The sequence below is a fragment of the Haemaphysalis longicornis genome, unplaced genomic scaffold (assembly GCF_048455015.1).
Source record: "Haemaphysalis longicornis isolate Haplotype H1 unplaced genomic scaffold, Haemaphysalis longicornis Haplotype H1 scaffold_25, whole genome shotgun sequence".
Lineage (NCBI taxonomy): Eukaryota > Metazoa > Arthropoda > Arachnida > Ixodida > Ixodidae > Haemaphysalis > Haemaphysalis longicornis.
The window spans coordinates 2,559,832-2,587,458 of record NW_027526314.1 but is presented as its reverse complement, the minus strand read 5'-3'; positions in this window follow the sequence as shown (position 1 = coordinate 2,587,458).

The window sequence follows — 27,627 nt, the reverse complement described above, 5'->3', positions numbered from 1 at the left end:
GAGTGCCAGCGAAACATTGACTGTGGTGCAGGACGCATGGAGGTAGAGGCAGCCCTGATAATGTTCAAGCGCTCGCTCTCCAAGAATGGGCTGCGGTAAACTACCGTGATGTCCGATGGAGATAGCCGCACCATGCACGGCTTAAAGGAAGAAGGTGTCTATGGGTTTATTCCCATTGAAAAAAAGGACTGCATCAACCATGTGTGCAAGCGTATGCACACTGCCCTGCGAAGTGTACGTGAACAGAAGAAGGCCCAGGGTGTAACGCTTTGGGGCCGAGAAAAGCTAACGGACCAAAAAATCAGAAAAATCTCTAGCTACTATGGGTATGCCCTCCGCAGTAATGCTCATGACGTGCCGGCAATGCAGTAGGCGGTGCAAGCCACACTTCGCCACATGGCCTCCACAGTCCACAGATGGTGCTCCCGACCACAGCTTGTGCCCTGATGGTCCCAGCTAGTGGTGCAAGTACAACCGTGCTGTCGCCAACGGGGAGGAGCCCCCTCCACACAAAGACCCCTTGCCGGACTCTGTTCGAGCTGCACTGGAGCACATCTTTGATCGCCTGAGTGATCAGGCCTTGTTGGAGAGGTGTGCAGATGGCAAGACACAGAATGCACAGAATGGCTGCACTCTGTCATTTGGACTCAGGCGTCCAAAAACCAGCACGCATCACTGCTAAGCATCACCCGGGCAGTTGCCGAAGCTGTTGCGGTCTTCAGTCGGGGTAGGAGAGAGACCAACGAGATCATTGCGGCGGGCCTTGGCTACACTGCAGGCAGCTGCCTCCTTCGTCGGAGCCTTGAGAAGGACAAGAAAAGGCTCAAAAGGAGTCGACCGCAGCATTTTTGAGCAACGACGCCAGCAAGAGGAGGCTTGCCAAGCGGCACAATGCAGACAGGTCTGCGGACTGCAGCCCTGGACAGCTGTAAATCGGCATCAACCAGTAAAGCAAGCTTTCTGTAACTTGTGAAAGCTCCCCCCCCCCCCCCCCCCCCATTCAGAACTTCAGTGTTGCGAACTCAAAACTCAGTGCTTTGTCACAAGATCGCCCGACCTTTTTCCAGCCATGGGCCAAGAAAGTTTGCCTTTCGGCTACATTTATTTTCTCCAAAAGGCTCTTTTGAGGGCCAACAACATGATGCATTTGCGGAAAACGCACTGCGCAGTGTCCCACCCCTGTATCCTCTCAAACTTCCCGCATAAAAACCGCGAATGAAATATATCCTCACCAAAGAACAAAAAAAGGGGGGCACCTAAAGCAAGTTTCACCCTCACACTTCTGCCGTACCCAATATTCTGGGTACCACAGTGCACTGTAATGGACGATGGCACTTTACGAAGGACTGTTGCAGTTTTCACGACGTCAGCAAGACACCACCAGATTTCATGACACTAGCAAAATGCAAACGGATTTGAAGTCGATAAATTTTGCTAAATTCCTGATGGTGTCCGTTACTTGGCCTTTTGTATCTCCAGTTCTAGTTGACATTTTTGGAATCCAAAGACAGATTTGAAAATGGGAAGAACATGTATTTGTTACTGGGAAATTGTGAAGCTACACTACTGACGGTTTATCTCATAACACATGGCTAAACTTCAAATGCAGTTTTCTCAGTTTCATATTTTTGGTCACTTCCCTCAGCCTTACGCAGCTTTTTGGAAACTTCTTTTTGCTTCATAAGGTCAATCTTGGTACCATTTTTTTCAGTACAGCCTGAGGCATCCGATGAAATTCTTAGTTTTTCTGTTTAGGCTACGCATAAATAATGACTAACAGTTATTTTGATGAGCCAAAATATCGAATACTGCCATCTTTTGTACTTGACATATTTTTTTAGGATGCCGTTACTTTAGAGAAAAATGAAGAATTTCATCGGGTATGGGAACTCTCTGGCTATCGATTCATGTAATTAAAAGCGACAAAATGCAATGCGAAAGTTCATTAAAGCTGCGTAAGAAATTACCTAATTCTGGTTTAGACTTTTTATGATAACTTTTGAACTAAGAGCCCCAGCTCAACTATAATTGCATATGTGACATCTACAGAGAAACGCACATATGTGTGCAAATTTTGATAAGTTTCTACCCATAAATAAAAAAGTTAGTTTTAAGACCCTCGTCCTAAGTAGAACGGACACCGAATGCAACGAAGACGAGATTGATTGAGAAAATAATTAAAACGGAATGCACACGCGCTTCATCGACCTCGTTTTTCTGTTGTTTTTTTCGTGGAAGTTTTGCCGGGGGGGGGGGGGGGGCGGAGAAATGGAATAAAAGCAGCAGCGTCTTGCACCGTTGGGTGAAGTGAAAGCAAAGCGCTTTGGTAACACTTAAAGTAGTAGGGTTGTTCACATGAACGTTAAAATAAAAAGAAAGGTTGAACGAATGCAAATTACCAACGTTAATTTTTACCATCTACTACAGAAATCGGGTTTTACGTGGCAATGCTCCGCCAGTGTTTAGCATTCGTTTCCACGCACGGCGGCGCAAGCAGAAGTCTCGAACGTAAAATCATAGCAAGTCACGAAATTACAATATTAAAGCTAAAATGTCCAAAGAATGCCTGGGACATCATGTGACTCAAAATGTCGTAACTAAAACGTCGTGCACCAAAATGTCCGTGCACAGAAATGTCCGCACCGAAACGTCCTGCACCGAAATGACCGACGCCGAAATGTCCGACACCGAAATTTTGTGACAGCGAAATGTCCGGATCCCGTCTTAGATAATATTTCCCCGCCAGGGAACAATTCTACCGGCCTGAGGTGCATCCTGCCCTCCCCAGACAACCCATGAAAGGTTAAAAGCATTCTCGCGGCTACGCTATTCACCTGTCGAACGCCGCGTAAGTCCAACCAGCATGAAAGCAAGCACAAGCTGCGGCCTGCTGCGTGGTTATGCTTCTGCCTTTGACCTTCGAGGAAGCACTTACGGCTGAAGGGCGGGCAAATTGACCAGCTTATAGGATGAGAATCGCAGTAGCGACTTGTGGATTTTTGTATTCGAGCCTTGGCACCAAAAACAGCCAAATACTAGCGATGTAACGACAGGAACGCCGTTCCTGCAGTTCCTTTAAAAACCTAACGAGTTACCGTTACATTCCCACCGTCCCTTAATGGAACGGTGGCGTTCCTCCGTTCCTCCAAAAATAGTTCCAGGAACGCTGTTCCTTGTAACGCTGTTCCGTACAACACTGGCCTCATGGTCAGTGCCTCGTTCTTTTCCATACCCTTCTGCCCATGTGTCCAGATAACGTTAACTTCTTTATTGGGATGGGAGTATCTTACCAAAGCGTTTAGGTACCCTGGCTACACCCTAATGCCTAATTATGGCTGCAGCCTAGAGCCTAATACACTCTAATGCCATTTGAGAGTCTATAATGATATTCGCGCATATATTCGGTACTTGAGCCAGTCACAATGCGGAGAGGAGTGTACCTACTTCCGTTTCTTCGTTCCAGCATGTAGGAGGGTCACGCTGTTACAAAGATTGTTGAAACAGTTAACTACGACAATTTTTTCTTCGTACTTTTTCACATCCAGGGATCCGTGTAGTGCTAGTATAATTTTGATATCCTGTTTTTATAGTTTTCAGACGACTTTGACCCTGTGCTTTGGCCTACCGGAGAACCATCGCGGAAATATGCGGCCATCTTGGAACGGCTGCGACAACGGCGGTATGCCAAACAATACGCACGTTTCATTTAGCGAGCCGTACAAGCCAAATAAGCGGCATATCGATAGGCTCTTTTCGTCGCTAGATAAAGATGACCACAAAAGGAAATAGTTCACAATAATCACAACAAAACATTCTAACGGAACATTGTTACTTATTATTGAATCCTTTAAATCCCACCAAAGTCAGTCAGTCAGTAACCCAGCTTTCTAATGAATCCTCAAATCAATCTCAATGTTCAACCCAGTACTATCTATAAGGGTGTTTCAGCTAACTTCAGCCAGAATTTAAAAAAATGCCGATGAATTCTAAGACGACGCGGCAAAATGCATGTTGCTCTACTTTATACCTAGCGCGTCACACTATTTTTCGCATTTTGCGTAATCAGATAATCAATCACGCTTAATTACCAACTTCTGATGCAACGGAGGTAGGCAAAGGTTTTTAATTTAAAGTTGCAGAGAGGTTTGCAGAATATCTGAATAAACAGATCCTGTCTTTATACATAATCACTACCTGTGTTTTTTTGCTTAGTGAAAAATACAAAAAACACCATGTGGCATGCCCACTTGCGCGTCCTGATTGCAGCGCTCCCAAACGTTTCGCCCGCAAACAGCCACAGTCACGTTGCACCGCACACAGCCGCTGTGAGCGCAGCACTTTTCCTACTAAAGTTGCGCTGCAGACAACTGCAGCGCATGCTAGGGTATTGATGAAGGAGCGGCGATTTCTCGAGCAGTTATCACCCACTGCCTGCAGCATGCCGCGCCAATAATATATGGGGTTGACACTGAAACACGGTGTAAAGACTGCCGTGATGATAGCATCGGTTCCTCCCACCCATTTGTAATATCTTCAATCTGAGTGGTCGGCTACAATAGCAGCGACTGACGTTTTTTCGCATGCGCCACTTGAGCTGTTCATTCTTCTTGGCCTTGTTATCATGACGTTAACTTGGGTGCCTTTTTTTCGTGGGCGCCCGTGGGTGACTCGTGATAATCCAGGCCTTTGGTGTCTGAAACAGAGCGCCGGAACTTACGTAACATAAAGGCTACGAATCGAGCCCGTGATATGCGTGACATCTTTCACAACAGAAATGACCCCCCGAACCACCAGGATGTAGAAAACGGCGCTGCTGCTTGCGAGGGAAGCATCAGCGCAACGTGCCCAACGTGCCTACCCTCGGTATTCAATGGCGTGGAATGTATGCAGGCAACCAAGTGCGCGCCGCCATATCTGTAGCCAAGCGTCTGTTGCTGGGCGACTATTGGCGGTGAGCGCGACCACGGGTGGCGCTGCGAAGCGTCGTTCCGTGACGTCGGCTTACGGATTCTCGCATTTGTCGTCTGCTTCACTCTGGCTCGCTCTCCCTGCTGTTTCTTTACGCTCGGTTGACTTTTGATGCTTGTCCGCAGCAGATTCTGCGTGTGCGTAACTTTTTATCATAATAATAGAATTAAAATCGCATACACTAGCTGAAGGCGTGATTTGAAGTACAGTTTTAGATACCGCTGCGGATGAAACATTGCCGGCGTCGCCCCATTCCTTGCGAAGCCGGTCCTGGAGCGCGAAGAGTCGGAGCTAGGCGTCAGCTTCTGTATTCAGCAATATTTGGAACAAAGGCAACAGCCAGCTGCTAATAACCGACAGCAGCTAAAATGCAAGACGAGAAAAAATTCCAGCCCTCCGGTGCTCTCGGCTTTGCCAGAAGGCATTTAATCGTATGTAAAGTAAAACAGTTTTCACAAACTTACCGAAAGCTTGAAAGTATTGTATCACATCACTTTATGTTGTCACTGCATAAAAGTATGCCGAGACGCATTATGGGCCGCAAAATAACCTACTTAGTGTATAGGCGCGTGCTGACTTTATACCAGGATTCTAATCAGTATGGAGGCTTATTGAGCAAAATTACTTCACGTCTACGGTAAAAATACAGTAACACTATGTTCGTTCAGACCTGGAGGGAAATTTCAGTACATTTCCCAGAGCCATGTGTTTTCAAAATTCAGATATGCGTATAGTAAAACTGCACCCATGAGGAGGAGGGCGAGGAGGAGGACAACGAGTAAGATGGGGAGGAGGAGAAGGAGGAGGAGAAAACTTTTTTAACAGTGAAATCTAGATGGTTAGTGGTCGAGTCTAGGACAAGACAGTAAGAGTGATTTTCTTCAATTAATAGCACGCCATCCAAAGTAGCCCAGGATCTGTTCATTACGCGTGGAAGGTTAGAAAGGAAATTCTGGATACAAAAGCCGCCTTCGAGTACTCTGGACAACGTTGTCTGCGCCATGTCGCGGTGGCGTAGCACAATTAAACTTCCTCATTGTTTTTGTATGTGAATAAACAACGCACGCTGCGGATATGCACTTTCTTCCACGCAGACGTAAGGAAAGCCAATTTGTGAAGAACGGTATTATGCGTACAGCATGAAGAAAATATTCATACAAACATTGTGAGCCTTCAAAATCTCCCCAAACTTCCTAATAAGACCTTTGTGGCGGTGCAGAAAAAATAGAAGCGTTGGGCACAGAAAAAAAGCATTCATCTGATACAAGCCAAAAGAAATAGAAGACGGCCGCTTTATTTCCTGCATGCCGTGCTATCGGCGTGTAGGGGACCGCTGCTTAGTGCGTAGCATTAGACCATTGAGTCTTCATAAGAGCATCTCAAGCATACTTTAGGGAAGACTACGAATTTTGAATACTTATCGAGAAGCTCTCAGCATTGAACCTTGCAAATAAGCTGGAAAGGAAGAGTTAGAGACGATCGTCTCACCGATGCTCTGAAGAAAGTTGTTCTCTCTCTTCTCGTGTGTCGCGAACTTGTGCGGGACACAGCTTGAAATTATTCAGAGTTGCCAGAAGCTGGCAAAAATAAGTGCATTACTGGAAATACGCTTTTTAATGCACGAACACATCAAAGCCGGCGATTTGGAGCACAGGCGATGCTGCTCCTCACAAGCGGAGTGTAGCAGACGACAGCAGCGCGAGTTCCTAAGCTGACGTCAGAGCCGCAGATCAGGCACCCCTCTTCTCCTCCATGCAACCGTGTGAGTGCGCCCGTGGCCTCCGCGATTTGCTGCCGGCGGCGCGCTGCGAGTAGCCGATCGCGAAAGCCACGGTGCGCCGTCACTCGTTACGTCGGGCTCCGCCCGATGGCGGCACTTTTTCGTGCTTAGCACGACTGTGCAACACATGACTGTGTTTCACGTTACGAACTCTTTGCCGAACACGAAGTATCGCGTTGAGTTCACTGTGAGTGCGATTAATAACATCTCTGTTGGCGCCACAGTTTAGAATCGGATTGGAACGGAGCAGGTGACGCACGCCGGTGTCTTTTTTTTTCTTCGGCGTGCGGCCGCAGTGGCCTAGGGTGCGCCGTGTCCGTGGCGTATCGGCCATGTCGGCGGCAGTTTCCAGTGTTGCTAAGCGAAGAAATTGACCGCTAAACTTTTCAACGAATACCGTCTATAGGCGTGCTGCGGCTTGAAAGGCGACAGTTCAGCGATGTAGGCGTTGACCACGGAGCAAGAATCTTATTCTTGCTCCGTGGAGTTGGCTGTGCCGTTTACGCCAGCGATGCGCTCACCTCGCCACAGTTCGTTAGAGCGATAAGCACAGGCAACCGTTATCGCCTGCGTCGCTGACCTGTCGCTTTTGAAGCGGCACCGCGCGCTTACGGTTGTTTGTGCACCGCACATTCGGGAGCACTGCAATCACGACGCGCAAGCTGGAATGTGACGTTGTGTTTTAAATGCAGAGCATTTCAGTAACTCACGATGTCACCAGCGTTGACGTCCGTAGTCGTAGTCCGCACCCCTCCCCCTACACTATATATAAAAAGAAATACTATCCGGCACCTGGTTTCGATCCCTCGACCCTGCGGGCGGAACGCAATGTACATGGTGCTCTACCCACTGCGCCACAAAGCCGACACAGAATGGGAGGCTACGAACGCGCCTTATATCCTTGACTCATTCAAACTACGTCAAGAAGCTGATGATTCAACGCATTCACGACCACCAACTCCCCAAACACTAAACGTTAACGCAATACACCCACCCCCTATGCGACGCATTTAGTCGAGTCCCCCTCGCGGGGAGATGGGCCCAATTTTTCGTACATCGTACCTCGCGGACATCATGCATGAATAAGCTGAAAAATACTACGGGAACAATTTGGTCCGAAGCTTTGAAAACGGCTTTGCAACTTTCTATTTGGATTGTTTAACCTAGGTTTTCTGCTTTAAAATCTCGCTAAATAATCTTCACAATTTATCTAATTAGGCAAAATACAAAAATTGCGGATACAGTCCACGCTGTGAACGTAGATGAACTGCGAAGCTGAAAACGACACCCACAATGATTACCAATATGAGGTCACTTTAATTCTCACACGGGGCTCTACAAAGAGTGAAACCAGAGACACGAGAAATGTACTCAACCGAACTCTCTAATACTGCACAACGGCATTCACAACTGCTTCATGTTCTTCTTCATGTTCTGGCTGCTCTACTGATGTCTTTACTTTCTGTGGTCTACCCAACATAGCCTGGATTGAAGTTAAGGAGGCGCACGCACGCACACTCATGCACTAACATGCACGAACATCCACGTACGCGCACGCGCGCGCGCGCGCGCGTGTGTGTGTGTGTGTGTGTGTGTGTGTGTGTGTGTGTGTGTGTGTGTGTGTGTGTGTGTGTGTGCCTGTGCGTGTGCGTGTGTGTGTGTGTTTGCGCACGCGCGCACACGCACACACACGCGCACAAACACGCGCGCACACACACGCATGCACGCGCGCGCGCACGCATGCATGCACACACGCGCACGCACACACGCACACTCACACACACACGCACACACGCACGCACACTAACACACGCACACACCGACGATTTGTAACAGCACCCAGAACCCGCACCACCGCTTCTCTTTAGCCGCACATTATTCGTTTCTGATTCAACGCGCCAGTAACGCGCGTAGGCATAAAAATGCGGCTTATTTGGAGCCCGGAACGCTACAACGACGAGGCAAAGCACCCACGGAGTGTTCAACACGTGGTCTACTTCGGGGCTGGCAGGAGCTTTTCCGCAATGCTTGAAGCTTCTCCGCAATACTCACACTTCGAACCCTTCAGGAACCTAGGGGAACCAACATAGTGAAGCTATATTTTATATACGGGTAGTTTGCACTCCCAGGATAACATGATAAGAAAAAGATTGTAAAATATTTCGAAAATTATGAGTAATCGGGCTGAAAAGATCGCTGCCCTTAGAGTTAAGCTCGTTCCTGAGCGCCTAGTGGCCAATGGCTGAACTAAACGTGAGCCGGAAAGCTGGGGATGACATATCATATAATAGCTTTAACAAGCTTACATTTAGGTGAGGTCACAAATTTTCTATTGATCCTGAAATTCTGTTCAGGAGCATTTTACACATTTCGAAAAAAGCTCTCATGTGGTTTGCTCATAGCAATGCGAATGGGTTTCGTTTGAAGGGTATAGACAAATAATGCTCTGAATGCCCACACTAGACGCTTTACATCGTCTAATCCTCCCCAAAAGCCGGGAAAATTGTTGCAAGGAGGTTACACACTTTTTGTTGTTGTCTCAACACCCTTTTGTACGTTCTGTAAATACACCCTAACGCTCTAAAAAGGTGTTGTATATGTGTGAGTATGGTTGTGGGAGGTGGTGACACATTTTAGGTTTTTTGGTGTTCTAACAGCCTTTTTTAGCTATGGTTGTGATTGCAGCTATACTGAGCACCATCAATTTTTCTTTGGTGTTGAAAGGGTGTGAGATGGGTGTTCAGTTTTAAATAAATTATGCCATTCACATCCCCCGCTCGTAGAAAATGTTCCCTGTAGCCCCTTATTCCGAAGCCGTACGGCTCCCTACATATCTGGATAAAATTGCCGCTATGCTATTGACAGTTGCTACGTGGTAATTATACAACGCACCAATCAGTGTAAGTCGCCTGAACATTAATTTCGTGTTAGTGCTGAAGAGATGAAAAATTGTCGTAAGTAAAGTAGAATAACACGATTATTGCTCTCTATTATGGTTTGGTCGTATCAATAAACGAATTTTTTGAAAGGTATTTAAAAACGACTACCTTGCATACACACACAAAACTTCTTGCATTCTGGTTTTCTCCAAAAGCTGGGATAACTGTTGCAAGGGGGTCCACCTGTTTATTTTTGATGTTGTTGTTGTGCCGCCACCGTTTCACACAAATAAAATGGGCCTTAAATAATGAACACCCTTTTAAGAGGGTTTTGGATTGGGGTGGAATAGGTGTTTGGTACCTAATTAAATTCCGTCACTTATTAAACATAACTACAGCACTTTTCCTGCTACGCCTGACGATTAAAAGGTTTTTGCAAATGCGCATGCTCACTTGCATACGCCGACATTGGAATGCAAAATACAGGCGAGCCCGCTTATAACGAACACAACGGGAAACCGAAATCGCTTCGTTATATCCGCTTTTCGCTATATCTGGACAGAAAATCTATGTATACCAATGGTAACTGGAAACGAAGATTTGTTCGTTATAGCCGCTATATCGTTAAAACCGGGTTCGCTATAAGCGGGCTATACTGTACAAAAATTAGCTCTATTTGATTTTTTGCGACAAGCCCACCAACTCTAGCAAATGACTTTCCGCCGCTCGCTATAAAAGCAAGAAGGACACACTTAACAGTTAGGTAAGTAAGCATACACTGTGATAATCTGGTAGCTGACCCGACATAACTAAGTATGAAAGTCGACGCTAATTAATAGAAACCGGAACTTTAGGTAATATGCCAATTTTTTTTCCTTGACTCCGTATCAAGCCAATTTAACATATAAGCACTAACTAAGGAAGGGCAGCATTTTAAGCAATAGTTTATTGTACCTAAGTACCTATTCTGGCTATATGGGCTCTTTAGCGCATAAAAAAGCCTCTTTTTGTTATTTATGCCTTTTGGATTTTCGAGTAGATGCTCAGCAAGGACTGTTCTCGCTTCAGAAGCCCGGTTTGCGAGCAATAGCCGCGAGCCGTGCCGAAACACTTCGGGAAACGCAAACCGTGCACAAGCCGCCGCCACATCGACCTCGCCACATCGGTCGAGTCGCCAGAGGCAGCGACACCGCAGCCAAACTTACCGACGCCTGCCCTGTCAACACTAGTTCTTTTGTTATATGTCCTAATGTGCTGTGTCCACGGACCAAAGGCGAAAACTTTAGCCGATGTGCAATATCTATTGCTAACAAAAAAAATGGCTCCAATCCATGCTGTGAAGGTGGTTGGAAAGCATGGTTTCAAACGACACCCACAATAATTGCCGATGCGACGTCACTTGAATTCACACACGCCCTCTACAACGAGTGAAACCAGAAATTCTGCGTGTCGTTACCTAGAATTCGCAGGGGCGGCGTCCCGAACGCAGAAGCGTCGGCTATAGACGGGTGTTACGAATCGGCCAGCGCCGCCGTACTGTCCCGCATCACTCCTCGGCTGTGCGGTGAAGCCCCTGCGTGCGCCTTCGAAAACACGCGCCACCCATGTCAGTGGCAAGTTGCGACAAGCCGCGTCAGACGCTTTGCTCTCGGCGCATTTCAAAACTTCGGCGGCTGGCGGCGAGGCTCGTCTCCACGCTCTTCAAGGACACAGAGGCCCCGCCGATCGCAACGGAGTCCTCCTCTCTCCCCTTTCTCGGACTCAACGTGCCCGAGGCTATGAACGGCTTACGAACACTGGAAAGAGTGTTGTGTGTGTCTGTGACGTTCGTGGCGTGTTCCCGCTTGTTGCGTTTGACCGTTATCGCTTTTGGGTATAAAGAGAGCTGCCAAGCGTTGTAACTCATTCCTGTTTGAGCAGAGAATCGATGTTCTCGCTCTGCTCGAGTCCTGTATTGTAACCTCGCCCGTCGGGGCATTGTTCTTTGGCTTCGGCTCACCTCTCGCTATGAAGTAAACAGTTACGTTAGCCTACGGCTTCTGGACTTCTTCACGGCTGCAACAGCGGCTGGCCGCTCGCATCATACACGCTACCACTTGTATGTCGGAGGCCACGGAGCTCGGATCGGGTGCCCCCGCCCGGTTGCAACACGGGCTAGAGCGGCGGACGCCGCCGCTGTAGTCCGGACGTGCGTCGGCAGAAAGAAAACGGTGAGGAGCGTCAATCGAAGGGTGAGAGCGGAACCTAGCCATCCTGATGTGCCAGCTCGGAGCTATATCCCCGCGTGACACAAGCGCGGACACAAACAATTCTTCATGTGCGCCTAGTGATTGCCATTTATACCGAATTAAACTAGTTAGTAACTTTGAGAATTGCGGGAAAGCTGAGGGGATATTTATAATCGCTATTGATCAGAACCAGTTGCTCCGTTCACCTTTTGTAATACCCGTTAAAAGGCAACCGAATTGGTATTCACCAATTTAGAAAAGGGAGTCCCGTTCGTGGCAACCACTGCGCAAAAGTTAGCGCTTGTTTAGCGGCCAGATGTCTGTATGAGGTCTCTACATTTTGTTTTTGTGCCGTGGAAACGAATCTTTAACTTATCTTTGCTTACGACCACTTAATTCCGTCGTGTGCGGGTTAACGATGAAGTGCTGTCCAACAATGTATTCAAGCCGTGCGAAGGAAGCGCGCAATAAACACTAAGCTGCGCCTAGACAGACCCAAAACAACCGTCGCTAATGGCGGTGAGATGTTTGAGTGGCGCCCCCTGGCTCTGACGTCGGCTTAGGGACTCGCGCCGCTGTCGTCTGCTACACTCCGCTTTTGAGGGGCAGCAGTGTCTGTGCTAGAAATCGCCCGCTTTGTTGCTGTAGTGCATTAAAAAGCGTATTTCTAGTGATTCAGTTATTTTGCCAGCTTCTGACGCATCTGAATAATTTGAAGCTGCATCCCCCACAAGTTTTAAACACACGACGAAATAGAGAACAACTTTCTTCAGAGCATCGGTCAGAAGATCGTGTGTACCTCGTCCTTTCTAGCTTATTCGCGCAAGGATCAGCGCTCAGAGCTCCTCGATAAGTATCCAAAATGCGTAGGCTTTCCTGCAGTATTTTTGAGATGTTCTTATGAAGACTCAACAGTCTAATGCTGCGTACCAAGCAGCGAGCCCCTACAAGCACATCGCCCAGCGGGAAATAAAACGGCTGTCTTCTATTCTTTCGCTTTTGTCTTGTATCAGATGAATGTTTCTGATTTGTTTTTTCGTCCCAACGAATTAATTTTTATGCAGCGTCGCAAACGTCTTATTAGGAGGTTTGGGGGTGTTTGGGAGTCTCACATTGTGGATATTTTGTTCAGGTTGTATGGCATACATCACCCTCTTCACAAAGTGGCTTTCAATACGGCTGCGTGTAAGAAGGTGCATATCCGCAGCGTGCTTTGTTTATTCACATGCAAATACAATGAGAAGGTTTGTGCTACGCCACCGCGATCGCGCCCCGAACAACGTTGTCCACAGTACTCGAAGGCGGCTTTTGTGCTCCGACTTTCTATCGTAACCATCGTTGTCAAAACGAACTGACTCTCAACCTGAGCAGTTATGACATGTTTACGGTGTTGAAGGCCTGCAATACTCGCAACTAACGCAATAAATAGTATACCTGCATATATTACAAGAATCGAAACCTATGAATATTTCCAAGCAGGTCTTATTGCTTTCCAACCCTTTCAGGCGCAAAGAACAAATCCTATTCCACACAGGATGGCGTTCTATCAATTGAAGAAAATTACTTTTACTCTCTTGTCTTGGTCTGAGGACCCGGCCCACTAAAAAGCTCGATTTCATTGTTAAAGGGGTCCTGAAATACCTTCCGCCGATGCGTGGATGTACATGTAACCAAATAAAGCAATGTATTAGCAATCTCCTCCCGCAAGAATTTTGTTGAAGCGATGAGTATTAGCTGAGAAATCGTAAATCAAAAACCGCGTGTTATCGTCGCGCCGCGTTTCCTCCTCCTTTCAACTTACTCTCCGCTGTTCACGGCGAGCCTTCCCTCCCATGATGCTGCGCTCCTCGGCGGTGACGTACTTCCGCTATTGCGCTGCTCACACAGCCGTCTGCTACGGGCAAGCTTTGTTGACACCATGAATCCCGCTCTCCGCTCAAGGCTGGAAAAGCGAATGAAAAATCTGGCCGCATGTGTGCGGCGGCCTGGCCTTGCCCTTTCGCGGTGTACGTTGCTGCAGAACTTTGCTATCGGGGGCACGCGACTCTTTATCGGCGGCGAACTCAGAGCCGCACGGGGAGGATCCTGCGCTCGCTCCCTTGATGCACAGCGCATTGTTTATCCAAAAAGCGCCGTATCAGATGTGGCCCCGCTGGTGCCGGGTCTTATTTTGTGGCGGTGGTAATTCCTGGCGGCGGCATGTGAAAAAGACATTTTAAACCGATACAGAACCCTTGTACAAAACGCCAGTTCAGCTTGGGGCGACGCGTGGTGGAGAGCGGCAACGTTGGCAAGACATGCTCCTCCGCGGCTCTGAGCTTTCTAGCGCTGGAGCGAGCACCATTTCTTTGACAATATCAAACATCGGTTGCCCTGGAAACAAGGCACAAACCGCTCTAGAAGTCAGTTACGGTTGCGTGATCTCGGTTCAGCTTGGGGCCCCACCTCGCGGCATATGCACACTGCAGGCATACTACTCACTCCCATTTGGAAGTGCGAGATGCGTTTGGCATTACAGGAGGCGATGGTGTGTGTGTTGTGGACGCCTTTGTTTCGCGATGAAATGCGACGTTGTGCTTCTGCGGGTGGATAGTGCTTCCCATGGTCTGGATTATCTTTCTCAAGCGGCGTACGACTCAACCTCGCATGGCGTATGTGCAGTGTGCGTGGCTAAAAGCCATCTCGGCTTGTGCGCCAGAGTTGCTGTTCGTCCCCGCAAACCGCGCGCGAGGTGAGTGCCGAATTTACGAGGGGAAGGAGGAGGCAACCCATCGTCTGTCAATCGCGGTTCGTCTTGCAACGCATGTTGTGACGTTGTGTTCGTTCGAAACGCATCTCTGGATTGTTTGGAAGTTGAATAAAATGTATGCGTCAAACCCGGGCATTCGGCTCAGGGCGTTCTCTGCGATTGCAAGAAAGAAGTGCCACGGGGCTTCAACGCTTTCGTTATGGAACGTACTCAAGTAAGAGAATATTCATGTCGTGTTATGGCCCTGTTGCATTCAATACAAACGGTTAAGCGTTTGGTTACACTTGTTTCGTTTGTCGTAAAATGTCCAAGCACTCCGCTGGCAGATCAGCCGGCGAGCCGACGCTGAGCAGACGACTCATCTCTTTGCCGGAAGTGCGTGAAAAAGCCGCCCAATAGCAGGATGTCTAGCTCATGACGAACATCTGGGAATCGATGATGTAGACATGTGAAGATGGCGGCGTCCAAAAACACGAAGGAAAGGGTGAGAAAAAAGCGACAAACTTTGCAACAAAAGTGTGAGCTTTCCGCTGCGCGTAAAAGAGTAATACTTGGCACAGATGATGTTGAAGAGCAAATCTAACGATTGCGCTAGTCAATTTAGTGTGGTCAAAACGCCTTTCAGGGCCCCTTTAAATAAAGTTTTCTACTCCTCCCCGTACTCCTCCTCCTTTTGAATGCAGTTTTCCTATAACGCATATCCGAATATCGGGAAGATCTATGGCCGTGGAAACTGTACCGAAATATCCCTCCAGGTCTGAACAAACATAGTGCTATTGTATCTTTAACGTAGACGTGACTCGTTTTGCTTAATAAACCTCCTACTGGTTAGAAGCTTGGTATAAAAGTAGCACGCGCCTATACACACAGTGGGTTATTTGGAACTCAATAACCTACAGTTTTTGCAGCCCATAGTGTATGTCGCCATACTTTCATGCCATGACAACGTAAAGCGATGCGATACAATACTTTGGAGCGTTCGGCAAGGTTGCGAAAACTGTTTTACCTAACATATGATTACCGGGAATTGTAATGCTTTCTGCCAAAGCCGGCAGCCCTAAAGACCTAGATTTCGTTTTGGTCTTCCATATTTTCTGTTGTCGGTCATGAGCAGCTGACTGTTCCCTTTGTTCGAAAGATTGCTTAATACAGAAGCGTACGCCTAGCTCCGACTCTTCGCGCTCCTCACAGGACCGGCTTCGCAAGGAAGGGGGCGACGCCGGCAATGTTTCTTCTGTAGCGGTATCCAAAACTAAACTTTACCTCACGCCATGAGCTAGTGTATGCGATTTTAAGCCTATTGTTATGATAAGAAGTTACCCACACGCCAAATCTGGTGCGGACAAGCATCAGAAGTTGACCGAGCGCAAAGAAACAGCAGGGAGAGCGAGCCTGAGTGAAGCAGACGACAAATGCGAGAATCCCTAAGCTGACGTCACAGAGGCGCACTTCGCAGCGCCGCCCGTGTTCGCGCTCACCGCCAAAAGCAGGCGGCAAAGCCAGGTCACGTCGATGCGCCCGCCGGCGTAAGCGAGCAGGGAACGCTGGGTAAATTCGCCGCGCTATCTGCACTGGGCTCTGTGAGTGAAAAACGCCCTTTCATCGGCAGCCGGAATTTCTTGTCCCGCACGCCACGAAAGAACCGTTGTCTGGCAAAGGTAGAAAGCTTTGCTTTAAAAAAAATTAGCGCCCTTCAACTGTGTGAAGGATGACCTGCAAAGCTGGACGCAGTCCACGGAGTGCACGAAACAAAACGTGTTCGCGATGTAGCATACTTCCTAGCCAATTAGCTGAATGAACCTAGGAAGGATCAAAGCTTTGTTCTTACAGACAAGCATGAGCTGCCTGCGTCCTGCCCTCGTCGTACGCATCCTACTGTTTGCATAACACACAAACCCAATTCGCTCTACCACTAAGGACTCCGGACTGGTCCCACCGCGCCGTTTAACGTCCGCGCTTAAACCTCGCACCAGCACAACAGACGTGCAATCCATCGTAACGGGCAGGAAACCTATAACGGCTCGTGCACGCCTCCTGCTCCTCCCTCCTACAAACCATGCGCACGCACAAACCGGCAACCGGTCATATGCGCGTGTTGAGAAGTGACCGACGCGGTCGAAAGTATCCCCGGAAAGCTCTCTAAACAAGTGATATTGATATTGATGAAGTAGCTGGTCATCCGGGAGGGATTCTCCGCTAATCAACGAGCTGAACTTGAAGCGGTAACGGCAGCGCCAGCAGCTTTCCGTTGATTTTACACCCGTTCGCGCTTGTGTTCGGGTCGACGCTTCAAATCATGCTCTTCTTCCTCCAAACAAACGGCATGCGCCCGTTCCATAACGATTTAAAACCTGGAAGCCTTTGAGCTCTTTTCTCGCGTACAAATATGTGGCTGTCCGTTTCTCTTCCCCCTCGTAGGCATTTTACTGCCTGTGTAACACATCAACCCACACCCGAACCACTCGATTAGCAGGACAGCAGAATAAGCGAATTCAGCTATGTAATTTCGACATCTAAATCTCCCACCAGCACAACCGGCATTTCATGGGTAGCGGAATGAAGCGTAGCTGTGCGTGCACGCCACCCTTTTTCAACCCGCAAACCGTGCACGCATAAACTGGTAACCGGTGATGTTGCGTACTTAGGCATGAAAGACACCGCCGAAAATTCCGCTCGGAAGGCCTTTTAAAGGAGCCATGAAGAGAAAATGCAAGTTGGTTTTATTCGAAAGATTTCGTGTTTTGTAGTGCCACCAGCGCTTGTCCGGATACAAACGGTGCTTTATTCACTGAGAAATTAAACAATTTAGGTTAAAATTTTGATTTTCCCGCTCAATCGTGCGTTTTCGTGGTCCCAAATGACATCACAAGAACCGACCGCTCTGCAGCGTAGAATCCCTTCATTCACGCATCCGCCGTACAGGGTAGAGACACGTATACGCTGGCGCCGCCATTTTCGGTTACTCGCTCGCCGCCGAAGCAAGTCATTGTGTCAAAACCGCGCTAAAATTATCGCCGCAACGCGGTTTACTGAAGAAGTTTGAATCATATTGTCTGTTTCGCGTTGCTAGGTCTCGTGGGAAACGAATAAAATTCCCCGCATTTCCCCGAGGGGAAGAATGTGAAAGTGCGAATGCACGAGTTGAATTTGCGCGGTTCGGTAATGTTCGCGAAAGAGAGATCACACACACACACACACAACTACAAAGAAAGAAAGATGCATTTATTCACAGACACCTATTTGTGTTGTCGTTGTACTTGATTGCTAGAGCGGATCTCAGCTTTGAAATTTCGTGTCAGTACTCCTTTAAGCGGGTGCATTAGCCCTTCTCACGCCCGATTCTTGGCCAATCCCCCACGTGGGTATGTGCCATGTCAGCGGCCAGGCAGCGCGCGCCCATCTCCCCCCGTTGCCAAGGAAGACGAGGAGATTCCTGGCCAATCCCCCACTTGGGTATGTGCTATGTCAGCGGCCAGGCTGCGCGCGCCCATATCCACGTGCGCGGACATCGCCGGTGGACGCAGGTTCAGGGTCGCTTAACAAGTGCATTGCACTTAAAAGAATAACGCGTTGAGCCCGTTGGCTCAATTGCGGCGGCACGGGACCGTTCAAAGGTTGTCTCCACCCTGTACAGCGGTGTTGGTTTGTTCCCGCGTTTCTTTACGTTCCGTAACCTAGATGGCGCCACCATACCGTGGCAAGCGTTTGGTTTGTTTTTGCCCGCATTTAAACCTGGCTTGTTTTTGTTCTGGGAGAAAATATTCGTTCCCTGAAACAGTGCTCGCTCGACAAATGGGGTCACGTAAGACACCGTTGCTTGCGTCAATCGGCCAGTGTCGTCTGAGACGACCCCAAGCCCCGTAGTGCTGTGCAGCTAAACCAAGCATGCTGTGCGCAGTACGAACAGCAGAACGCATCAGTACTTCTATGTTTACATGTGCTTTCGTAACTTTTACTGTTTGTCCCATCATTCTTATTGCTTTGTAAAGAATGTGCCCTGAATTTAAGCGCAAATCGCTCGTTCGTCTAGTTTGTAAGCTCTACCTAATTTGCGTCTGCTTCTGCCAGCCTCCGCCAACCGCAGAGCTTAGCTCATGTGACATCATAGGTTCTGTTGCGGGAAATGAGCTGGTGGGTCGCATGACCATTCCCGTTTTTCCTAATTATGTAGCTTATTTGAGCGACGTTTACGTTAAAAGTGGTGTCAGTATGATTCTAACGAGACAATCTTTTGAATGAACCAAACTTGTGTTTTCTCTTCATGGCTCCTTTAAGCTGAAAAAGAAATACGTGCTCACGCCGTCGTTCCAACTGGAGAAGTTTCTCTTCAACCGGGGAGAATTCGCAGCTACTTGGCGAAGCGGACTTTTAGCGAAACGGCGACGGCGGGTTTCGGTCGTGTTACGCCGTAGCCCTTTGTCAGTCGTAGCCTGGGCTCCGCGGGAGCGGCGTATGTTTATGTCCGCGTAACCGAGTGAGCGCACGCAGCAGCGACGAAGGTAAAAAAGGAAAACGAAGAGGAGCGTCTAGCGAAGGGCGAAGTTGAATACGACACGTGCAGCTAGGGCGTTATCTGTATCACTGCCTTTCCCTCACACATGTCTCATGCGTCGCCACCAAAGGGCGCCTTTCCCATGACATGTTCCCCAGACACTGTTCCCTTCTCCGCTAATCGAAACCGCGTGAAATTTGCGCGGAAGGTTCAAACACGATTTGCCACATGCTGGCCGGCGGCGGCGGGGCGCTGCGAGGTAGCAGCAGACTAGCGCAGTCTTCCGGGCGTTCGCTGATCACGTGAACACTTTCTGAGATGCAGCAGAAATGCGCCGTGACCGAGAAGACTGCAGCTCGCGCTGGGCACAAATTTCATATTAGGGAGTAAAGCAATCGTCGAGGCATTTTTTACGCCCATCCGTGCTTCTGTTTATTTTTCGCAATCATCTGATAACTGCACTACCGCCGTTAGGCACCGACTGCGCAACTTGTCAAAAGGGCATCGGTGGAGGCGAGGGGAAAAGTAATTGTGAAAGAGGTGTCAGCGGTGGCGAGGAGGAGCCCCGGGGAGGCGCCGAGTGAATGGATGACACCGGAATGAAAACTGGGGAAGGGGGAGGAGTGGAGGGGGTTACACATAATGCCGTGAACTAGGCATTGGGTTTGTTTGTTTATGTTTTGTTTTTAGTGCCCGGCCGCGCCCGGCTACGTTATCTGTGTCCCAAGCGAAGCGCGTGTTCCATAGTTTATTTTTATGCCGCACGGGTTATCTTATTCTGATACGGAGAGGATTTCGTTGTAACTTCACCAGCCTCGAATAATCTTCTTTGATGTACAATGTTCTAGATGTAAATCGACGGTTGGAGAAACACTCGCGCGGAAAGATAAAAGCCTGCAGAGCGGACGCCGCGGTAATGCGAGCGTAGACGCTCGCTTGCGTACGTCACTTTGCTGACTGCTGCTTCGCCGACTGTGTATTCTTCGAGTTTTTATGGGAGCACAAGTTCGCTCCAATGAACTTATTTTCCTTGAAGACAACTGTGTCGTCTTTGGCCTCGTGACATCTCGTAGAGGTGTGGGGTACATGCACCCACAACCCTCTTCAAGTCGTCAAGCAAGCCCAACTTGTTCCAGCCGTCGCCAGCAAGGCCTAAAGCCGGATTTTGAACTACTGCTAGACAAATTGAAGGCGGAAGACGCCACGGCCGGTGCCATGAACAACGCATCCACCATGACCAACGCACCGAGCCCTCCTGCAGCAACCCCGGGAACCATCATCATTTCATGGATCACCTACGGAAGATCCTGAGGAATGGCTGGAGCATCTTGAGAGGGTCCGAACGTTTAACCTGTGGGATGACGACGAAACACTCAGGCAAGTGTTTTTTCTAACTTGAAGACTGCGCACGGATTTGGTTCGAAACCAAGAACGTACGCTGACAACCTGGGAGTTATTCAAGACCGAGCTCTCCAAAACGTTCACGACTCTGGTACGCAAGGAATGGGCCGAGCAGCTGTTACAGACACGCACGCAGCATCCCAATGAAAGCGTGCTCGTGCTCGTCGAGGAGCTGAAGCGACGTTTTCGCCGTGCGGACCCAGAAATGAGTGAAGAAAAGAAGCTCAGGTTTCTAACGCGAGGAGTGAAGCAAGAGCTTTTTGCTTGTCTTGTCCGTAACCTTCCGAAGATGGTGGCTGAATTCGCGTCCGAGGCGGCCGCGATGGAGAAGGCGCTTGAAGTTCGGACGAGGCAGTACGACCGCCCAGCCAATGCGATGGTTTCGGATACGATCGGTGCCGGGGCCATTACCTCCGACACACTACGCGAGACTATCCGTGAAGTGGAGAGGGAGGAGCTGCGGTAACTGTTCCCGACGACGTCACAACCTCAAGTCGCTTGCCTAACTGACGTGATCCGGGAACACGTTCAAAACACTTTGGGAACTTCTATGCCATCAGAAGTACACTGCGAGCCACAACCTATGACGTACTCCGCGGCTGTTCGTCGACCCCGTCCTGCTCCAACACGTCTTTAAGAGGCCCCGCCCTACCGCCGCTCACTGTCGCCCGCCCGACCGCCTGTAGTGCGAAACCAGACGCCGATGAAGACTGACGTATGGCGAACACCGGATAATTGTCCTCTGTGCTACCACTGCGGTGAGGCCGACCACATCTACCATCGCTGCCCATACAAGAGACTCGGACTTTGTTGTTTCTGAGATCGAAGAATACCTGTCCAACAACAGCCGTGGACCAGCCCGTTTCAACCGTTCGCCTTCGCCCTACCCGTACCAGTCACCGCACCGCCGTAGCAGTGCTGTCTTCGAACTTTGAAGGTCCCCCCAGCCCACGTGGGGGAAACTAAAAGAAGCAACTTCTGGAGGTGAAGTTGCATAACGGCGGAAAAACAAAACCCCTCCAACGACGGAACGATTTGCTGAAGATTGTGAATCACGACATGCCCTCATTCCGACGACCCGACCTAACCCTGACGTGACTCCCGAACACGACAATAGCCACAAGGCGCGACGCATACCCGACATGATCGAGCCTGCCCTGAGAAGACGACGACAACGATGACGCATAGTGCCCGACCGTCAACACGCACAAGCAGAGATGCGACGCCCCCACGAACCCGGAACTCGAGGAAGGCGGCGTCCGACGTCAAGGTCTGCATCGACGGCTTTGATGTAGTCGCCCTTATAGACACTGGAGCCGACTACTCAGTAATGAGCGGATCATTCACGTCTCAGCTGAAGAAAGTTACAACCATATGGGATAGTCCGCACATACGCACAGCAGGAGGCCATCTCGTAACACCAAGTGGAACGTGCACATCGCGCGTCACCATAGATCGCACCACGTAACATGCTGAGTTCGTCATTTTGCCTAACTGCTCCCGGGACGTAATTGTCGGAATGAACTTTTTGACGGACAACGGCGCAATCATTGATCTGCAGACCAAGTCGATTACTTTTTCCTCCACGACGCCGCACCCGAACCCCGAACACCGTGCTGCTGTAAGGATCGCCGACGATCACGTCACCCTGCCACCCCGCGCAAGCTTGACGATCATCGTATACTGTGAAGATGCTGCTCCTGAGATCAACGCTATCGTATAGAGAGTGACCAAAATTTGCTTCTCGACCGTGGTGTCTCTGTCGCAAGAGGCATCGCGAGCTTTAAGCAACGCCAATCCCACGTTTTGGTTACTAATTTCATCGTGGAGTACCAGCATCTAAACAAGGGTGCTGAAATTGCGTTCCTCGAAGAAACACAAGATGCAAGTGACGTGATCGCAGTTGCCTACTTTGAATGCGCACGCGTAGATGCTTTTAAGCTGCCGCATCCTTTCGACGTGAACCCGGCGCTGGCGAAAGAAAATCGGGACAAATTATTGGATTTGCTGCGTCGCTACAGCGAGTGTTTTTCGTCGAACTCAAAAGTACGTCAGACACCCCTAGCGAAGCACAAAATTATAACCGAAGATGGAGCCCGACCTACCCGACAGTCACCGTACCGCGTGTCTTTGCATGAGCGAGAAGCCATCCGGACACAAGTCGACGACATGCTCAGCGACGACATTATACAGCCATCAAAAAGCCCCTGGGCTGCGCCGGTCGTACTCGTGAAGAAAAAAATTGGCCGCGTGCGTGTGAATCGGGGCGGCCGACTTCAAGATTTATAGAACCGCGTTGCCTAGCTCCACGTGCGTTCCAAACAGAACGTGAAACCTAGGTAGTGGAACCTTTCTTTGCTGTTGCCGCGTGATTTCTCTTATGCCGCCAGGAGGTAGCGCGGGCAACAGCAGGTGGTACGCGTTGTTCTGCAGTTGATGTACAATATCATTTGCTATGAAAAGCATCTCGTTTTGGCCGGGTGGCTGAATCGAGTTACAGACGGACAGACAGACCAAAATTTCTGGGTTTAAGTAGCCCAAGAAAGGCTACCGTCTTTAAAAGGATGGTACATTAAGTTTCTGCGTTGACTACCAGCGACTGAACCAGATCACCAAAAAGGACGTATACCCCCCGCCACGAATCGACGACGCCCTCGACCACCTCTGCCAGGCAAAGTGGCAAAGTACTTCTCTTCGATGGATTTGAAAGCAGGCTACTGGCAAATTGAAGTAAACGAGAGAGACCGAGAGAAGACTGCATTCATAACCCCGGACGGACTATACGAGTTCAAGATGATGCCGTTTGGGCTGTGCACGGCACCAGTAACGTTCCAAAGAGCCATGGACACTGTGATAGCTGGCCTGAAGTGGCACACCTGCCTAGGATACATCGACGACGTTGTGGTATTCTCCCGGACTTTCGACGAACACCTCGCAAGGTTGCAGTCTGTACTTGAGGCCATCCGTACGTCGGGGTTAACGCTGAAGCCTTAAAAGTGCCGCTTTGCATACGAGCAACTCAGGTTTTTGGGCCATGTCGTCAATGCTGCGGGAGTCCGGCCTGACCCGGCGAAAACTTCAACCATAGCGAAGTTCCCGAGACCGAAAGATAAGATTTCTGGGACAGTGCGCATACTACTGGCGCTTCGTCGCAAACTTCGCTCGCATTGCAGAGCCACTCGCGTGCTTGACGAAAGATAGCACCCCTTTCAGCTGGGAAAATGCCCACGAAAAAATTCCCCCGCATTTCCCCGAGGGGGAGAATGTGAAAGTGCGAATGCACGGTTGTCGGCCCGCTTGCGGCGCTTGCGCTCGGCCCCCGCAGCCCACCGCCTCGCCGCCTTCTCTTCCATCTCTTCCATCGGGTTTGTAGTATCACGTGTACACCACGCAGTTATCAAGCCGCTATAACGCCGCTGAGTCGCCAACGCACGCCGCTGACGACGTAGTTTGAATGCGTTAAAGATATAAGGCGCGTCACTAACACTGATATCACCGTCGCTTCCGTGGCTTGGTCGGTAGAGCGTCGCGCTGCGGCCGCAAAGTCCTCGGATCGAAACCTGGCGCCGGATGCTGTTTCTTTTCTAAATATAGAGGAGCACTGGGGACGCCGCCGCCGCCGCCGCCGGCGGTGGATGGTTTGGGGTCGCTTATAAAGTGCATTCGCACTTAAAAGCATTCTGCGAGCTGCAACAACACCTGCAAAGCCCAACCGTGCTCGCGCATTTCGACGAAAACGCCGAAATGGAAATGCACACGGACGCCAGTAATATAGGCTTGTGTGCCGTCCTCGTCCAAAAGCAAAGCGGTTGCGAAAAGGTAATCGCCTATGCCAGCCGTCGTTTGTCGAAGGAGGAGAAAAACTACTCTGCCTCCGAGTAAGAGTAGCTGGCTATCGTGTGGGCCATTTCAAAATTTCGTCCATACGTGTATGGTATACCGTTCAAGGTTGTGACAGACCACAATGCGCTGTGTTGGCTCGCCAATTTGAAGGACCCCTCTGGCCGTCTTGGGCGATGGAGCTTGCGCCTACAGGAATTCGACGTTACAATTGTCTATAAATCCGGCAGGAAACACTCCGACGCCGACTGCCTGTCCCATGCCCCCGCCGATCCACCCCCTCAAGACTCCGATTCCGACAGCGCGTTTTTCGGAGTCGTGACTGAGAGCGATCTAGCCGCCCAACAGCATGCCGACCACGAGTTACGCGCCATGATCGACTACCTGTAAGGACGAAATGTCGCCGTGCCTAGGATGTTCAAACGAAACTTACCAGCATTCAGTCTCAAAAACGTGTCCCTCTGGGTTGGTGAAAACTTGATTATGTAAGCACCCATGGGGAAATCCCTTTCTAGGGTCCCCTGAAGGACGTAAGAAAACAAGACCCCGTTCCAGCACGGGGTTTTTACACGGGAAACAGTCAACCCCCATAGAAGGTACAACCCTTTCTCCTTATGCCACATTTTTCGGAAGTACTCCAGCGTAAAGTTAGAAGAAAAAGATATTTCCCCATGGTGGTACCGCTAATCTTGCCACTCGCCTTAAGACATCTTGTCCTGGCCCTGCACGGTACATTACTCCACACAATGCAATGGGTAGTACCGGATGACCCAGATCATTTTACAATCTTTTCCGTGTCGCACTACATACCTACCTCATCGTGGAGCGGGTAGGCCTGTACAAATTTTAGTGGCCTGTACCGCGTTACTGAAATAACCTCTAGCTCCTCCAACAGAAAAGTACATCTACGAGACAACGAAGTCAGGGAGCATCCTAGACAGCTTCGAGTGACATACAGTGCGCGAAAAGGGGTCCCTCACATCTCGAGGAAACATTAATGATCAAGAAGTTATCTAAAAAACAAATGCGATGAAGAGAGGCCACAGACGCACGCGCCAAAAGAGGTTCGTGCGGCTCGTTCACTCCAAGGCGGATTCCCAGATTAGCACTGTGAAAACGCGGTGCAAGGCCCGTGAATTCGCACGCGAACACTGCAGTACTTGGAGAATCTACCACAATTTACTGATAAAAACAAAACAAATTACACGCGCAGACCCTCGCAAACATTGACAGTCCGCTCGTTTTCCAGTTTTCAACTTCGACTTGGGCATACCGCCATGCTAAATAAACAAACCAGTGACAAAACACTACAAGAAGAGGAGAATCAAAGGCAAATGCGCAGTCAATGTCCTTGTGCCTTTGAGCATTTTTTCACTGAATTTTTTTAAATTAACCGACCGGTCCAGGCTTCAGCATTACTATAACGGCACTCGTGTAATTGGTTTTTTGAGGCAAATATGATTTTTCTCAGGGTTTCTGTGCGATTCTGTGTACCCGCCCACGATTTTTTGTACCAGCTCACAATATGCGTGCTTAAAACAGAGATCTAAGGCTTTCGTGCTGATCGCGTTCTTGCGCAACATGTACCTCGGGCAAGGCTTCAAAGTCATTCGTTTGCGTAGTTGTGGCGGTCGTGGATCATAGCTGGTGATGCCAACAGGCCGCTCCGTCGTCGACCTGGTAAGATCGTGTTGGTTTGCTTCACTGTCTTCGTCGCTTATGTGCGGGCAACGAATTATTGACTGTCTCGAAGTTGGTCTCACCCGATGGCTCTCCTCGCGCTCACTGCATCTGCCCGTTTATTCAGCACCCAGGTTGGAATGGTATGGCCGATACTTTAGCTTTATTGTCATTTTAACGCGAAGGCATTAGTTGAATCGGAAGGTCGAAAATCCAGCGTAACCAAGCGGCGGTACACAAAATGACCGACGACGAAAGAGAATACATGGGAGTACTCATGCTAATCCCACCCAGGGACCGCGGAACATGCGACGAGTAGCCTCCCACTATTCGCTCTTTCCAGACCCTACAGGTGGCGCTGCGGAAAACGGCCATGGCGGAGAAGGCGGTGATCGGTCTCCCGTAGTAACATGCAGGCGAGCATCAGTGTCGGATAAAAGCCCGTAGTTTTGCTAAAAACAATTAGTTTCTTGAAAAAGCTTCCACCTCCCCTCGCGGGAACCCCTGTGTAGATGCGACGCATAGGCGGATCGGCGAAGGGACCGCGTTTCATAGCGCGCATAATGTTGAGGGGACTGCGTAAGCCGGTCCCAGTCGATGACGACGTTGCCGTACTTGTAAAGCGGCGTGGACCCTAGGTGTTTGAGCCAAGCGTGGATGTTGCTTCGCCGGAGAACGGCACACCGGTTATATGTGCAGTGCGCCCGAAGGAGAGTACTGCACATGCGCCGGCCCCAGCGCGTCTGCCGCGGCTATGACGCAACGTGCCGCGGCTATGACGCAACACAATCCAACACAATCCACTTTAATCCAATCCAATCAAATCCAAGCCAATCCAATCCAAGCCAATTCAATCGAATCCAATCCAATGCCCCTCGCAAGAGAGTGTTCGCTATCGGAGAGGAGAGGAGAGTGAGCGGCGGAGAGCGCAGCTGGCGCGGCGAGGAGAATGGGGGAGGGGCGGAAAACGCCGCCGACGACGACGACGACGCCGGAGGGACAAGGCGAGTGAATCAGATGCTCTGCATCTAAAAATGAACACAGGCATATGTTGCTGAATGCGAGACAACAGTCGATTCGTTTCAGGGTGTCTCGTGCGGCCTAAAAGGAGCCGCGTGCAATGCAATCCGCTATGCACGGCTCGGACCACGGAAGGAGTTTGACAACAATCCCGCCTCATTGGGCAAATAAACATCAGTAGGATGTGCACCGCTACGTCTTGGGACATTATGGCAGTGTTAAGTCATCGCAGTGTACATTATACTTGAGGCCTGCTTATTTTTTTCCCTGAGTCCTTGATAAGTAGAAGACCATACGCTCCATGCCGGGCGATACGTGCGTATTGCGGTGTCTCGCTTGGGTGTAGTTAAACCTAGCTGTGACTTTGGGCTGTAAAACCGCGCACACGAGTCTCCCATTATGTCGTATCAAGTGGTAAACAAACGAACATGTTTGCATTACATGCAAAAATAATAATATTTACACGTGGCAGTAGCTCCACTGACCTGTGATATTGAAGCGTACTTGAAAATAGACATTACATTACAGGTGCGCTTTTGGCTTTTGATAATTAAATTAAGAGCAGTCTCCTGGCTGAAATTACGTTATGT